Source organism: Dipteris shenzhenensis, chromosome 11 (assembly GCF_047967505.1).
Source record: "Dipteris shenzhenensis isolate YYH24624 ecotype China chromosome 11, Dip_SZ_1.0, whole genome shotgun sequence".
NCBI lineage: Eukaryota > Viridiplantae > Streptophyta > Polypodiopsida > Gleicheniales > Dipteridaceae > Dipteris > Dipteris shenzhenensis.
Window position 1 is genome coordinate 17,000,639 of NC_141606.1, and position 15,374 is coordinate 17,016,012.

Consider the following 15,374-nt stretch of genomic DNA (forward strand, 5'->3'; position numbering starts at 1 on the left):
GAGGTTCAATTTTTTCCCTCCGTCTTCTATAGGCCCCATGATAAAATAGGATATATTCATCACCCTACATTTAATGCAAGAATTGACACAACTTTTTTGGACTTGACTATGTAGTTTACATCTCAAACTTGGTGCTAAAATTGCAGACGGGGAGATTCCCATATCACACCAATGGTAGCTATCTTGTCCACTCTCAACACTAGTAAGAGCCGGTCCCCATAGACTGGTAAAAGAAGTCTTTTTGGAGGTTCAATTTTTTGCCTCCGTCTTCTCCGGCCCCATGACGTAATAGGATATATTCACCACCCTACATTTAATGCAAGAATTGACAACTTTTTTTCGACATGACTATGCAGCTTACATCCCAAAATTGGTGCTAAAATTGCATACCGGGCATCTCCATTTGCGGGGGGGTGTCCCTAGCAACCCCTTGGACTTGCTCTATTTGTCTAGTTGTGTCTCTCCACAAAAATCGGAGTGGGGCCTATTTTCCCCATTTAGTAAAACTATATGCATCAATATGTATGTATGTATGTATGTATGTATGCATGCATGCATGCATCCATGTATGTATGTACACACACACACACATGTATGTATGTATGTGTACTAAAACTACTAAAACTATATGCATCAAATAATGTTGTTGATCAATTTTTGGCATACCCCACCAAAATCAAGACCCCCGTTGCAAAGAAAGGTAAGGAACACAAGTGCTTGTTCTTATGCTCATGAAACAACAAAATGCATGACATAGGCAACCAATGGGGTCTTACTTTTGATGTTTGTATGTATGTATGTATATATGTATGTACATACATACATGCATACATATATATATATGTGTGTGTATATATATATATATATATGTATGTATGTATGTATGTATGTATGTATGTATGTATGTATGTATGTGTGTGTGTGTGTATGTATGCATGTATGTATGTATGTATGTATGTATGTGTATATATGTGTATATGTATATGTTGATGCATATATGTATATATTAATGAATATATTGATGCATACAATTTTGATATATGGAGAAAATGGACATGAAAACCATCTAAATTGGTTCTTGTCGTTCGATTTGATATATGACATGATCCTATTTGGATTTGTAAGTCCAAAGATATGGGGTCCTACTTTTAGGGCCTGAATGCCTAAAATAGGCAGCGCGTTAACGCGCTGTCTATTTCATGCATTTAGGCCTCAAAATTAGGACCCCATTGTCAAATTTTGAGGCCTAAATGCATGAAATAGACAGCGCGTTAACGCGCTGCCTATTTTAGGCATTCAGGCCCTAAAAGTAGTACCCCGTATCTTTGGACTTGCATATCCAAATGGGGTAATGTCATATATCAAATCGAACGGCAAGATCCAATTTAGATGGTTTTCATGTCCATTTTCTCCATCAACCAAAACTATATTCATCAAATAATGTTGTTGACCAATTTTTGGCATACCCCCCGAAAATCAAGACCCCCATTGCAAAGAAAGGTAAAGAACACAAGTGCTTGTTCTTATGCTCATGAGACAACAGAATGCATGACATGGGAAACCAACGGGGTCTTAATTTTGATGTTTGTATGTATGTATGTATGTATATATATGCATGTACATACATACATACATACATACATACATACATATATATATATATATATATATATGTCTGTATATGTTGATGCATATATGTATATATTGATGCATACAATTTTGATATATGGAGAAAATGGACATGAAAATCATCTAAACTGGCTCTTGCCATTTGATTTGATATATGACATGACCCCATTTGGATTTGTAAGCCCAAAGATACGGGGTCCTACTTTTGGGGCCTGAATGCTTGAAATAGGCAGCGCGTTAACGCGCTGCCTATTTCATGCATTTAGGCCTCAAAAGTAGGACCCCATTGGCAACACAATGGGGTCCTACTTTTGAGGCCTAAATGCATGAAATAGGGAGCGCGTTAACACACTGCCTATTTTAGGCATTTAGGCCCTAAAAGTAGCATTCCGCATATTTGGACTTGCATATCTGAATGGGGTCATGTCATATATCAAATCGAATAGCAAGCTCCAATTTAGATGGTTTTCATGTCCATTTTCTCCATCAACTAAAACTATATTCATCAAATAATGGTGTTTATCACTTTTTGGCATACCTCCCCCAAAATCAAGACCCCCATTGCAAAGAAAGGTAAGGAACACAAGTGCTTGTTCTTATGCTCATGAGACAACAAAATGCATGAAATAAGCAACCAATGGGGTCCTAATTTTGCTGTATGTATATAATTATGTATATATGTATGTATATACATACATATATATCTATATGTGTATATGTGTGTGTGTGTGTGTGTGTGTGTGTGTGTGTGTGTGTATGTATATATATATATATATATATGTATATGTATATGTATATGTTGATGCATATATGTATATATTGATGTATATATTGATGCATACAATTTTGATATATGGAGAAAATGGACATAAAAACCATCTAAATTGGCTCTTGTCGTTCGATTTGATATATGACATGATCCCATTTGGATTTGTAAGTCCAAAGATATGGGGTCCTAATTTTAGGGCCTGAATGCCTAAAATAGGCAGCGCATTAACGCACTACCTATTTCATGCATTTAGGCCTCCAAAGTAGGACCCCATTGGCAACACAATGGGGTCCTAGTTTTGAGGCCTAAATGCATGAAATAGACAGCGCGTTAACGCGCTGCCTATTTTAGGCATTCAGGCCCTAAAAGTAGTACCCCGTATCTTTGGACTTGCATATCCAAATGGGGTCATGTCATATATCAAATCGAATGGCAAGATCCAATTTAGATGTTTTGCATGTCCATTTTCTCCATCAACTAAAACTATATTCATCAAATAATTTTGTTGATCAATTTTTGGCATACCCCCCCAAAATCAAGACCCCCATTGCAAAGAAAGGTAAAGAACACAAGTGCTTGTTCTTATGCTCATGAGACAACAAAATGCATGACATGGAAAACCAATGGGGTCTTACTTTTGATGTTTGTATGTATGTATGTATGTATATATATGCATGTACATACATACATACATACATATATATATATATGTATGTATATGTTAATGCATATATGTATATATTGATGCATACAATTTTGATATATGGAGAAAATGGACATGAAAATCATCTAAACTGGCTCTTGCCATTTGATTTGATATATGACATGACCCCATTTGGATTTGTAAGTCCAAAGATACGGGGTACTACTTTTAGGGCCTGAATGCCTAAAATAGGCAGCGCGTTAACGCGCTCCCTATTTCATGCATTTAGGCCTCAAAAGAAGGACCCCATTGTGTTGATGGGGTCCTTCTTTTGAGGCCTAAATGCATGAAATAGGGAGCGCGTTAACGCGCTGCCTATTTTAGGCATTCAGGCCCTAAAAGTAGTACCCCGTATCTTTGGACTTGCATATCCAAATGGGGTCATGTCATATATCAAATCGAACGGCAAGATCCACTTTAGATGGTTTTCATGTCCATTTTCTCCATCAACTAAAACTATATTCATCAAATAATGTTATTGATCAATTTTTGGCATACCCCCCCAAAATCAAGACTCCCATTGCAAAGAAAGGTAAAGAACACAAGTGCTTGTTCTTATGCTCATGAGACAACAAAATGCATGACATGGGAAACCAACGGGGTCTTACTTTTGATGTTTGTATGTATGTATGTATGTATATATATGCATGTACGTACATACATACATACATATATATATATATATATATATATATGTATGTATGTATGTATATGTTGATGCATATATGTATATGTTGATGTATATATTGATGCATACAATTTTGATATATGGAGAAAATGGACATGAAAATCATCTAAATTGGCTCTTGTCGTTTGATTTGATATATGACATGACCCCATTTAGATTTGTAAGTCCAAAGATACGGGGTTCTACTTTTAGCGCCTGAATGCCTGAAATAGGCAGCGCGTTAACATGCTGTCTATTTCATGCATTTAGGCCTCAAAAGTAGGACCCCATTTTGTTGCCAATGGGGTCCTACTTTTGAGGCCTAAATGCATGAAATAGGCAGCGCGTCAACGCGCCGCCTATTTTAGGCATTCAGACCCTAAAAGTAGCACCCTGTATCTTTGGACTTGTATATCCAAGTGGGGTCATGTCATATATCAAATCGAATGGCAAGATCCAATTTAGATGGTTTTCATGTCCATTTTCTCCATCAACTAAAACTATATTCATCAAATAATGTTGTTTATCAATATTTGGCATACCCTCCCCCCAAAATCAAGACCCCCATTTTGCTGTATGTATGTATGTATATATGTATGTATATACATACATATATATCTATATGTGTATATATATGTGTGTGTGCGTGTGTGTGTGTGTGTTTGTGTGTATACACACACACATGTATGTATGTATGTATGTATGTATGTATGTATATATATATATATACATACATACATATGTATATATTGATGCATATATTGATGCATATCTTGATGTATATATTTATGCATACAGTTTTGATTGATGGAGAAAATAGGCATGAAAACCATCTAAATTGGCTCTTGTCGTTCGATTTGATATAGGACATGATCCTATTGGGATTTGTAAGTCCAAAGATACGGGGTCCTACTTCTAGGGCCTGAATTCCTAAAATAGGTAGCTTGTCAATGTGCTACCTATTTCATGCATTTAGGCCTCAAAAGTAGGACCTCATTTGGTCCTACATGGGGTCCTACTTTTGAGGCCTAAATGTATGAAATAGGCGACGTGCTGCCTATTTTAGGCATTCAAGCCCTAAAATTAAGACCCCGTATCTTTGGAATTACAAATCCAAATGGGGTCATGTCATACATCAAATCAAATGGCAAGAGCCAATTTAGATGTTTTCATGCCTATTTATCGATTTAATAAAGCTATATGCATCAAATAATGTTGTTTATCAATTTTTGGCATACACCCCCAAAATCAAGACCCCCATTGGAAAGAAAGGTAAGGAACACAAGTGCTTGTTCTTATGTTCAAGAGACATTAAAAAAGAGGCCTGGTAGCCCAAAAATGGCAGCACATCAATGCGCTATCATTTTTGGGTTGCCAGGTCTCTTTTTGTTGTCTCACGAGCATACATATGGAGGTTATTATACAATAACTAAGAAGTAGTATTGAAGTAGTTCTACAATTTGGATGCATTAAGAGCATTCATATAGCAAGGAAGAATATAATAATTGAATACATTTTTTTTTCAATACATATTGCTAGTGAGACTACCAAAAAGACGCTTTACCCCTCATGATGTCTCTGGATACAGAATATGAGATTGCTTGATGCTTGGATTGCAGCTAGAAACGTTGCGTGGGCAAAGCCACTATATGCCTCAAGTGTTGGAAATTGATGTATGGCTCAAGTGCTAGAATGTGCAAATCATGGCCAAAATCAAAACCCCTTAGAGATTCCATGAGGGCTATCCTTTTACTACTACACACATCACCTTTAGTCGAGGGCAGAACCATTCGTCATCACAGGCAGCAAGTTCATGGGACCCCATCCCATGATCCAAGGCATTATTCAAAGGCAAAGTATTTCTGACCATTCCCAAATTGAGTTTTCCAATTCCTAATCTGATTGATTTCATTTACTGGACTTGCAATGCTTGCAAAGCCCTTGCTTAAGCTTGAATGAGCCTCTTGATTTTGGGGGTATGATGGTCAAAAATGGCTTAACATGCCCAAAATCAAGAGGCTCATTCAAGCTTAAGCAAGGGATTTGCAGGTCTTGTTTTTGGGTGGCAAAAGCACGAAAAATGACAGCGCATTAAGGTGTTGCCATTCTTATGCTTCCCCCCTCCAAAAACAAGACCCCCAAGCTATTCATTGGAGACACCAAAATGAGGAGAAGGATGACGTGAGGAGTAGAGGAGCTGGCGAATGAGGGGAGGGACAGCCTTGGAATTGCCAGCAACAAGCATGATGCAAGGAGGTGAGAAGGCAAAGAAGCAAGGAGGTGAGGAGGTGAGGAAGCAAGGAGGCGAGGAGGCAAGAGGCAGTCTTGAAGGGCAACAAGAGGGTGGAGGTGGCCAAAAGAGTAAGCAAGAAAGGGAGGGATGGAGATTGCTTGTAGGAAATGCTTGGATTAATGCTGCAAATGCCATTTTTTTTTGTGTTTTGCAGCATGAAATTTTTATGGCATTTTTCTTTTAAAAAATACAACGTTGTTGTGATTAATTGCGCTACAAACAACTTAAGCGGTAAAGCACCATGGATTAGTACAACAATATACATCACAAATGGATGCATACACTCATATACATCACCGATGGATGCATACACTTATACTCACATCAATTTCCAATATTGTATTAGATGCACCCTTAGCATATATGTGTGCATAGAAGACCATTTCCTACATTGATCCCTAATTTCATAGTTAAATTATTCCCTTTCTCACATTCTAACATGTGAAGATTTAATGTACATGCATTATGGGCACATTATATTGCAGTTTATGACTAACTTTTTTTATGAATGCATGATACTTGTATATGGTCAAGGAAGGTATATTATCATTTTTGAATGACAAGATTACTCTATGCTCCATTTTATCCTATATTAGAAACTATGATCACTAGATATTACATAAATGTATTGCTCCATTATATCCTATACTAAAAACTATTTTGACCCAAATACATAATGCCAATTGAGGTTAGTACTCATGACAAGTGATGAAAACAATCTAATGGTATGAATGAGATCTTATAAATTTTGGATATATAATATGGGTACTATGTTGATTGAGCTATTTTTCTAAGGGAATATTTTCAACTTAATTACTAAATACATACTTACAATGGTGACCTGATTCCCATCTATATGTATAATCAAGTTTTACTTTGTGTTTAAAAAAAAGCTTTTGCATAAGGTTAAAATTCGAATAGTATTTATATTTGTTTAAGACAACCCATTGAGCTGGCTCCTATCCTTATATTGAACATGATAATGTTCATAAAGATTTTATGAATACAAATAGATAGCATTGGCTCTCTTTTTAGTGGTTGGGAATGAACCCTAAAAGTACCCTAAAACGACTATGTATTCCCTTATTTGTAGCATGGAAGTGATCATGGTAGAGTGGCATAATCCCTATTTTGCCTTTTTCATAGGTTTTTTTGCTACTCATGGTTGGCGGATACACCACGGCATAGATCCAAATAGATATTTGGTATTTTGCTTCAACTTGCTTGACTAGACTTTCCTTGATGATTGTTTGATTGTGCATCATGAGTAGTCACTGGCTTAATTGATGCATTAAGTGCAATGTTTTCCTTAAAGTTTTTCATACTACAGGATACGAGTTTGCTTATAGGGGGGGAAATAGAAGCTTGTTAACGCCTGGTGCATATTTTTCGTTAGATGCAATAGGATACTAGTTACAGAGTGTCGGCCAATTATTTCACTTGAATCATGCTCCTCTTATGCTTGAGTTTATGGTCACGTATTGAGTTTAACATAATAGTCTATAGGATACTGGATGAGCACTCAACATAGTGGTTAGATGCATTCATTTCTAGTTCCGATAGAACTATCATTCAGACATTGGTCATAATAGAAGTATGGAGGGCTAAAATCATTTTTTGGCTCCCTAAGTTTTTTAAAGCATGGTATTGTCCAAATTACATAGGTATTTTCACTAAGCAAAATTAATCCTTATGATGAAAATGTGTTTTTTTTCTTTTGACATAGTTAGTTCTGTTTCCATGTTTTTGGATCGAATGTATGGATGATCTTCTGCAAGCATAAAAGACATGATATTTATATGTAGCACATGATCATGTTTACATATTTTCAGTCATATATTCTACCTTGTGATCTATCGTGGATGTTCAATCTGAGTGGTGTTTGCTTTTTTTATCGCAAATTTTATGTATTGTTATGTATCTATCTCTCCACAACGACTCAAATTGATAGTATGGGGATGAAAGAGAAGTTAATTGTGAGTTTCAGGCATGCCTTCATTGTTGGAATATGTTTAATTTGCTTATGATCACATCAATTATTCCAATGATATTGAGGGGAATAAGATGCTGGATGAGGTTCTCGCTCGCTTGAAACCTATTTAATCTTGCTCGCTTATTTGGGGCTGCTCGCTTTTCTCCGCTCACTTTTTGGTAATCCTCGCCACTTGGGAGGTATTGGGCTAGGAGGGAGGATTCTAGAGGGAGCCAAAAGAAAGAAAGAAGGAGGAGGCTAAAAGGAAAAAAGAATCCGTGGTCAGGTGGAACGAAAGTCGGAGAAGCCCTCGAGGAGATAGGTATCTTAACATCGGCAGTCTCATCTATTTGTGCAACACCAGACCAGGCATCAGTTTTGCTGTTGGTGTTTTGAGCAGGTTCTCCAATAAGCCCTGGTGTTTTAAGCAAGTTCTTCACTAAGCCCAAGGAGAATCATTGGAATGCAGGGATGCAGTTGCTCAGGTATGTGAAGGGCACTCTTGATTATGGCATCACTCCATAGCCGCTTCGCCAGAGCCATGTCCTTGTCCATGACCGTGACGTGCTTTGCATGGATGGCACACAAGTTGGCATCCTTGAACAGAGTGGTGGTCACTTGCTCCGCAGCCTCTTGGAGTGCCCCCAAAGCTCTTGTGTTGAATCGTACATTGTCCTTGTATCCCTGTGCTATCTCCTGTACCACACATTGGAAGGGAGCACGCGGGTTCAGGTTGTCGGTGGTCTTTTGCATTTGCCTGATCTCCCTTAGGGCCCGTGCTCCTGGCTTTTCTCTATCTGGCTTCCTGACTCTTGGTGGATGCTTTACAAGTACCCAAACATGAATCTGCCTTGAATTTCTTCCGCTGCTCCTATCTGCGTTGATCCTCCTCCGAATCCTCCTCTCACGGACGTCATGAGCTTTGTCCTTCTTTGGGATGGGGCTTCCTTGGCATCTGCTTTACCCTCTTCATGGGCACAGGTATCATTTCTATGATGGGCTGTATCACTAGGAGAGGGAAGATTATGCTCTTCCTAGTAGTCTATTTGCCCTCAGGAAGCCTCTCTATGTCCAAGAGGCACTTCCTTGGATGGTCATTGTGACTTAGATTTGGCTGGAGATGTTGATTCTAGGAAATCAGTTTCTGGATATTGTTTCTCTTTAGGTTCAGGTATCTTCTCTTGGATCAGTAAGAAATAACCAACAGTGGCATTGTCTTCTACCAAGGCTGAGTACAAGAGGCAGCATGTTTTGCTGCTTGTGAAGCTGTGTGGCTGAGGAGGATCTTATGGCACATGGGAGTGCAAGAGGATGAGGCAATTGTGTTGAGGTGCGACAATCAAAGTTGCATGGCCATTGCTAAAAATCCAGTGTTTCATGCGCGCACAAAACATATAGAGATTCAGTATCACTATGTGCATGATTTCATGATAGTGGAATTGGTCTACTATCCAATAGAGCAAAATGGAGTAGATATCTTCACCAAGGCACTCGGGAAGGATAAGCTTTAGGGTCATCTTTAGAGACTCGGGATTGGGCTGAGAAGGTAGTTCACCTATGGGTGGACATTGAGGGGGGGTGTTAGATATGCTCAATGCCCCACCCTCCTGGTAACCACTAGTGGTCCAAGGTGCTCAAGTTGTAAGGCCCCCATATAAGGAGAAGACATGTGTGAGCCCGGGACACTAGATGGATCCTAACTTGCATGTCAGATGAGGTCTATCAAATGAGATTATTGATGGTAGAAAGGTGATTGTGTGGGAGCACCTTACTCTTGTTGGGGTCTGGGGGCCCAGCTGGGAGGTCCCAAGGGGGGCCGCTGGCCCACCTAGTGGGGGTTCGGGGGTGAGACCCTCGAGGAGATAGTGTAGGGAATATTCCTTGAACATTACATGGACAACTGGTTGGCTCCGCCGACTAGGTTGATTGGTTGGCTCCATCGACTAAGTTGACTGTTGGTCGGCTCCACCAACTATGTTGATCCGACTACCACCCTCATAGCTATGAAAGTTTGACCTTCCCAGCCCATTGTACTAGATCAGATCTTCCAGTAGAGATCTTCTAGCTAGTAGCTCTTCACCTAGTATCTGTCTAGATCACCATCTAAGCTCCACTGTGGGAGGACACGGGTGGATGGAGCCATCGTCTGTACTACATCAGCGTTGAAGGAAAATTTTGTTTGTCTTCAGTTTGCTATGTACTCTCTATCCTTTGTTCAATTTCTTTTCCATTGCACCATGTAATTTAACAACAATTGCATCAAAGGATGTCTATAATACTACATTTGCCACCCCTTCGCGAACATTTGCTTTTAAAGTGATGCCATTTTGCCTCACCAACGCTCCGGCCAAATTCCAATGATTCATGCAAATGGTGTTTGCCCCTTACTTGGGGAATTTCCTTGAGGTATTCTTAGATGATTTTTGCATTTTCTCTACATGGAATGAGGATGTCATGAAGGTCCGCCGGCTCGCTTTTCAAAGAATTGATGAAGCAAATGGTAGCATTAACCCTGAGAAATGCACTATTGGAGCCACCCAAGGGAGGTTACTCGGGCACATTGTTTTCACAAACGATATCAGACCAGATCCAAAAAAGATAAATGCAATCCTCAAGATTTCCCCACATACCACCAAGCATTAGGTGCTTTACTTTGTCAGTTTGGTTGGGTACTATCGATGCTTTATTGATTAGTACACTACCTTGACACGTCCAATGACCACATTGTTGAAAGATGACATAGTTTTCTCCTGGGATGAAGATTGCAATCAAGGGTTTCTGCAAATTAAGAGTTCCCTTGCTTCTAAGCCCATCCTATGCAATTCTTACTAGTCTATGACCTTCTATATCAACCTTGGGTTTGAAGAGCACGCATTAGCTGGCATCCTACTCTAGCAAGGGGAAGACCAGTTTAGTGTATCCTATTTTATTTGCTTCATGACAAATGTTGGATACCGCATAGCACTACTTAGATGCAGATAAGCATGCTTTGTCTTTAGTGTTTTTCATTGAAAATTTTAGGCATTATGTGGTGGGAAGACCCTTTGTCATCATTTCAAGTAGTGGCCTTGCAAAACGGTCATTGCAATCTTCAAAGCCCTTAGGCTGGATGGCTAAGTGGTTAACAATCCTGCAAGAATATGAATTTACCTTCAAGATTGTGAAAGGAGGGTGTTCCAATTTAAAAAATTCCTTAATTGATTTGTAAGAGTGTCCTGATGTAAATTTGATAGCTTCCATAAAAGCAAGTGATCCCTGGTATGGAAACATCTATAGATTCTTGACTGCCTTCTCTTTCCCACCCGAAAGCACTAATTATGAGTGGAAGAAGATCTGCAAAGATAGTAGGTGTTATACCCTCTTTGATGGGTTGTTTTACTACCAAGGCATGTTGAGGAGAGCTATTGATGCAGATGAAGTGCCCAAAGTGCTGAAACATTACCATGATGGTTTTTGTGGAGGGCACTGTGTAGGAGATTACACCACCAAAAAGATGTTGCATGCACGATACTATTGGCCAACTTTGCTAAAAGATGTTGCTTTGTATTGCAAAACTTGTGAGCCTTGCCAAATTTTTGGCAGAAAAGATTTACAACCAAGGCAACACCACCCTATCATGTCAATTCATCCATTTCAGAAGTGGGAATAGATTTTGTGGTGCCTTTGCCTATGATAGCTCCCAAGAAGAAATACCTTTTCATGGCCACACAAAATGCCACTAAGTGGGTGGAAGCCATGGCCCTCTCTGCTACAACAAATGGAAAAGTGGTCTCTAACTTCATCTTCAAACGAATATGCACAAGGTTTGGAACTCCCACTAAAATAGTGTTAGACTATGGTAGCCCATTCTTGAATGAAGGAATGGTGCTATTCATGGACCATATGGGCATCAATCACCACACTTCTAGTATATACAACCCCGCATCTATGGGGAAGGTATAGTGGATCAATGGTCTCTTATGCAAATCAATGTGTAAGATGGTGGTAGGACATTGCAGCCAATGGGATCCAAAAGTTTCTGAAGTAGTATGGGCATTCAACATCACTCACAAGACGTCCATTGGGCATACCCCTTTTGAGTTGGTATATGGCAATGAAGCAGTTCTACCACTAGAAATAGAGATTTTTGCTCTAAGGTTGGCTCAAGAGCAGCAAATTATTGAAGATGAAAGGATAGAAGCTAGATTGGTGCAAGATTGAAAAGTTGGATGAGACCCATTGGCAAGCTCAACATCATGCCTCCATCATGCAGAGATTCAGAAAAATTGACAAAAAGCATGGATGGATGCCCAAATCGATAAGGGGTGGGAAAGGCACTATAATGATGGTGAATTAGTGTTATTCTTTGACAAAAGGTTGGGCCACCAAATGGAATAAGTTCCTTCCCTCTTGGTATGGACCATACAAGGTTGTGAAAAAATGAAGCAACAGCTCTATAGTTGTTGAAGAACTAGAAGAGCCCCATAGTCAAAAGGGCTTCAGTAAATGTTACCTCAAGCCTTTCTTTGTTTCGTTGTGACACAGACAAAAACGCTGAGCATTCCATGCCTAGGGGGGAAACTGTTATTGCTAAAAAAATTCCAATGTAAATGTACTGTGGAAGTACTATGTCTGCATGTGGCAATAGTCACATAATATATTGAGCAGCCAAGGTCCCATGGTTGAGGTGGCAAGGGTGCCCATGTGCCACCCCTCCATGTAGGGAGTATCCTTGAAAATAATGCATATAGTCCATGCTACTTGTCATATTTTGTATGTATATTAGATGATGTGGGACGAAACCCACATGTGCCATGCCTCCACCTAAGCAACATCAAATGAGGTGTGGGCAAGCTCAATGGTAGCTAGAACATAAAATGTGTGAGAAAGGGTAGAGGTGGCAAGCATCTTTTGTTCCAACCCTACCAAAGTTAATATGAAAAGAGTGGAGTGGGGTTGAGGTCTTTTGTGCCAGCCCACCCACGTAAATATAAAATAAGAGGGAAACTCAAAATGCATCTTGTGAGAATGCTCTCAACGGAAGCAAGAACGGAAGAGGGAGAGAGAGAAACAGAGAGCCACACAAGTTTTGGTGGGTGCAGAACACCCTAATCTTCTTTTTCATTCATTTATATATGTGTTTGAGTATTGTACATAACCGGGGTAAAGGCACAGTGACCTTTAACCCCCACAACCTCCCACTTAAAGGACAATGTGCCTTTAAGGGAGAACAACCAGTGAGCATACTATCCAATGCTCATCAATACATGACAATACTCAAAGGACTGACTAGGTAGACTCTTCGTCAGCATATCTGCAGGGTTATCATATGTATGAACCTTGGCAAGCTCTATGCGCTTGTCCTCAAGTACCTCCCTGATGAAATGGTACCTAGCCTCAATGTGTTTGGTCTTTGCATGAAAGACCGGATTCCGTGCTAGCTGAATAGCACTCATGGAATCACTATGCCATGTTGGTACACCTATATGAATCCCCAAATCTCCCACTAGCTGATCAAGCCATATAGTCTCCTTGCAACCCTCTATGGCTGCAACATACTCAACCTCTGTGGTAGACAAAGAAACACACTTCTGTGCACGAGACATCCACGACACTGCACCACCTGCAAAGGTGAACACATAACCAGAAGTGGATCTCCTACTATCCACATGCCTTGCATAGTTTGAATCTGTGTACCCAAGTACATGCATGTCTCCTCTACCAAAGCAGATGAACATCTCCTTGGTATCCTTCATGTACCTCATGATGCACTTAACTGCCTCCCAATGCCTCTTTCCTGGATTAGCCATATACCGGCTAACAACTTCCACTGCAAATGCAATGTCTGGTCTAGTAGCTATCATAGCATACATAAGACTCCCAACTGCTGATGCATAAGGAACCTTGGCCATCATGGCCCTTTTCTCATCTGATTTGGGACTATCTATATGACTCAGTTTCACATATGGAGGCAATGGAGTACTCACTACCTTCCCCCCCTCCATATTGAAACACTGCAATACTTTTGTAACATACTCTTTTTGTGAAAGCCAAAGGAGTTTCCTACTCCGATCGCACGTGATGTGCATACCAAGAATATGACCTGCAAGTCCCAAATCCTTCATATTAAAGGCCTCATGCAACTTGGCCTTGAATGCATCTAGCTCATAATTATTCTTGCCAGCCAATAGCATATCATCCACATATAGTTCCAAGATTATCAGGCTATTATCCTTAGCCCTTTTAGTGTAGAGGCAGTGATCAATTTCACTCCTTCTAAAACCCTGAGACTAAATGAAAGCATCAAACTTTTGATACCATTCTCTAGGCGCTTGCTTAAGACCATAGAGACTCTTCTTCAGCTTGCAAACTAAATGCTCTTTGCCCTTTTCTTCAAAGCCTTCTGGCTGCACCATGTAAATTTCCTCATGCAAATCCCCATGCAACAAAGCTATCTTGACATCCATTTGCATAAGCTCCATATCCTCTACTGCCACTAGTCCAAGCATGCATCTAAGTGTGGTCATCTTCACAACCGGAGAGAATATCTCATCAAAGTCCACACCCTTCTCTTGCTTGAACCCTTTAGCGACCAAACGGGCCTTGTACCTAGGCACATCATCACCTGTGACCTTCATTTTGTAGACCCATTTACATGGCAATGCTTTCTTTACATGTGGCAAAGAAACTAAGTCCCAAGTCTTATTCTTCATAAGTGAACTCATCTCTGATTGCATAGCATACTCCCACTTGCATTGATCCTCGCACAGCATAGCCTCTCTATAGTAAGAAGGATCCCTGCAATCAGTAAGCATCACATAGTCTACCCCTGGAACAAACCTATCAGGTGGTCTAGACACTCTAGATGATCTTCTCAAGGGCATTTCAGCTTGCTGTCCCACCTACATATCAGCTACATTTGGCTCATCATTTCCACCAATAGATGATCCATCATCTACCCTTGATTGTATACCTGTGGGAGTATTTGGTGGTACCGTTTCTTGCACATTTGGTGCATGGACAACTTGCTGTCTATCAACATATGTAGGTGGATTCATATCCTGGAAAGTGATTCTCCTCATTTCCACATCCCTCATGGGTGTCTTATGCATCTTCTTCTCATTGAAGACTACATCATGGCTACGTATGATCTTCTTTGCTTCTGGATCCTAGAGAGGATAGCCCATCTCTCCACTTTCACCATAACCGAGAAAGATGCATTTCCTAGACTTAGGATCTAGCTTCTTTCGAAGCTCTTTCGGCACATGTGCATATTTCTCACACCCAAATATATGCACATGAGAGTAAGAGGGCTTCTTGCCACTCCATGCCTCTTCAGGAATACCACCATCCAAACTCTTA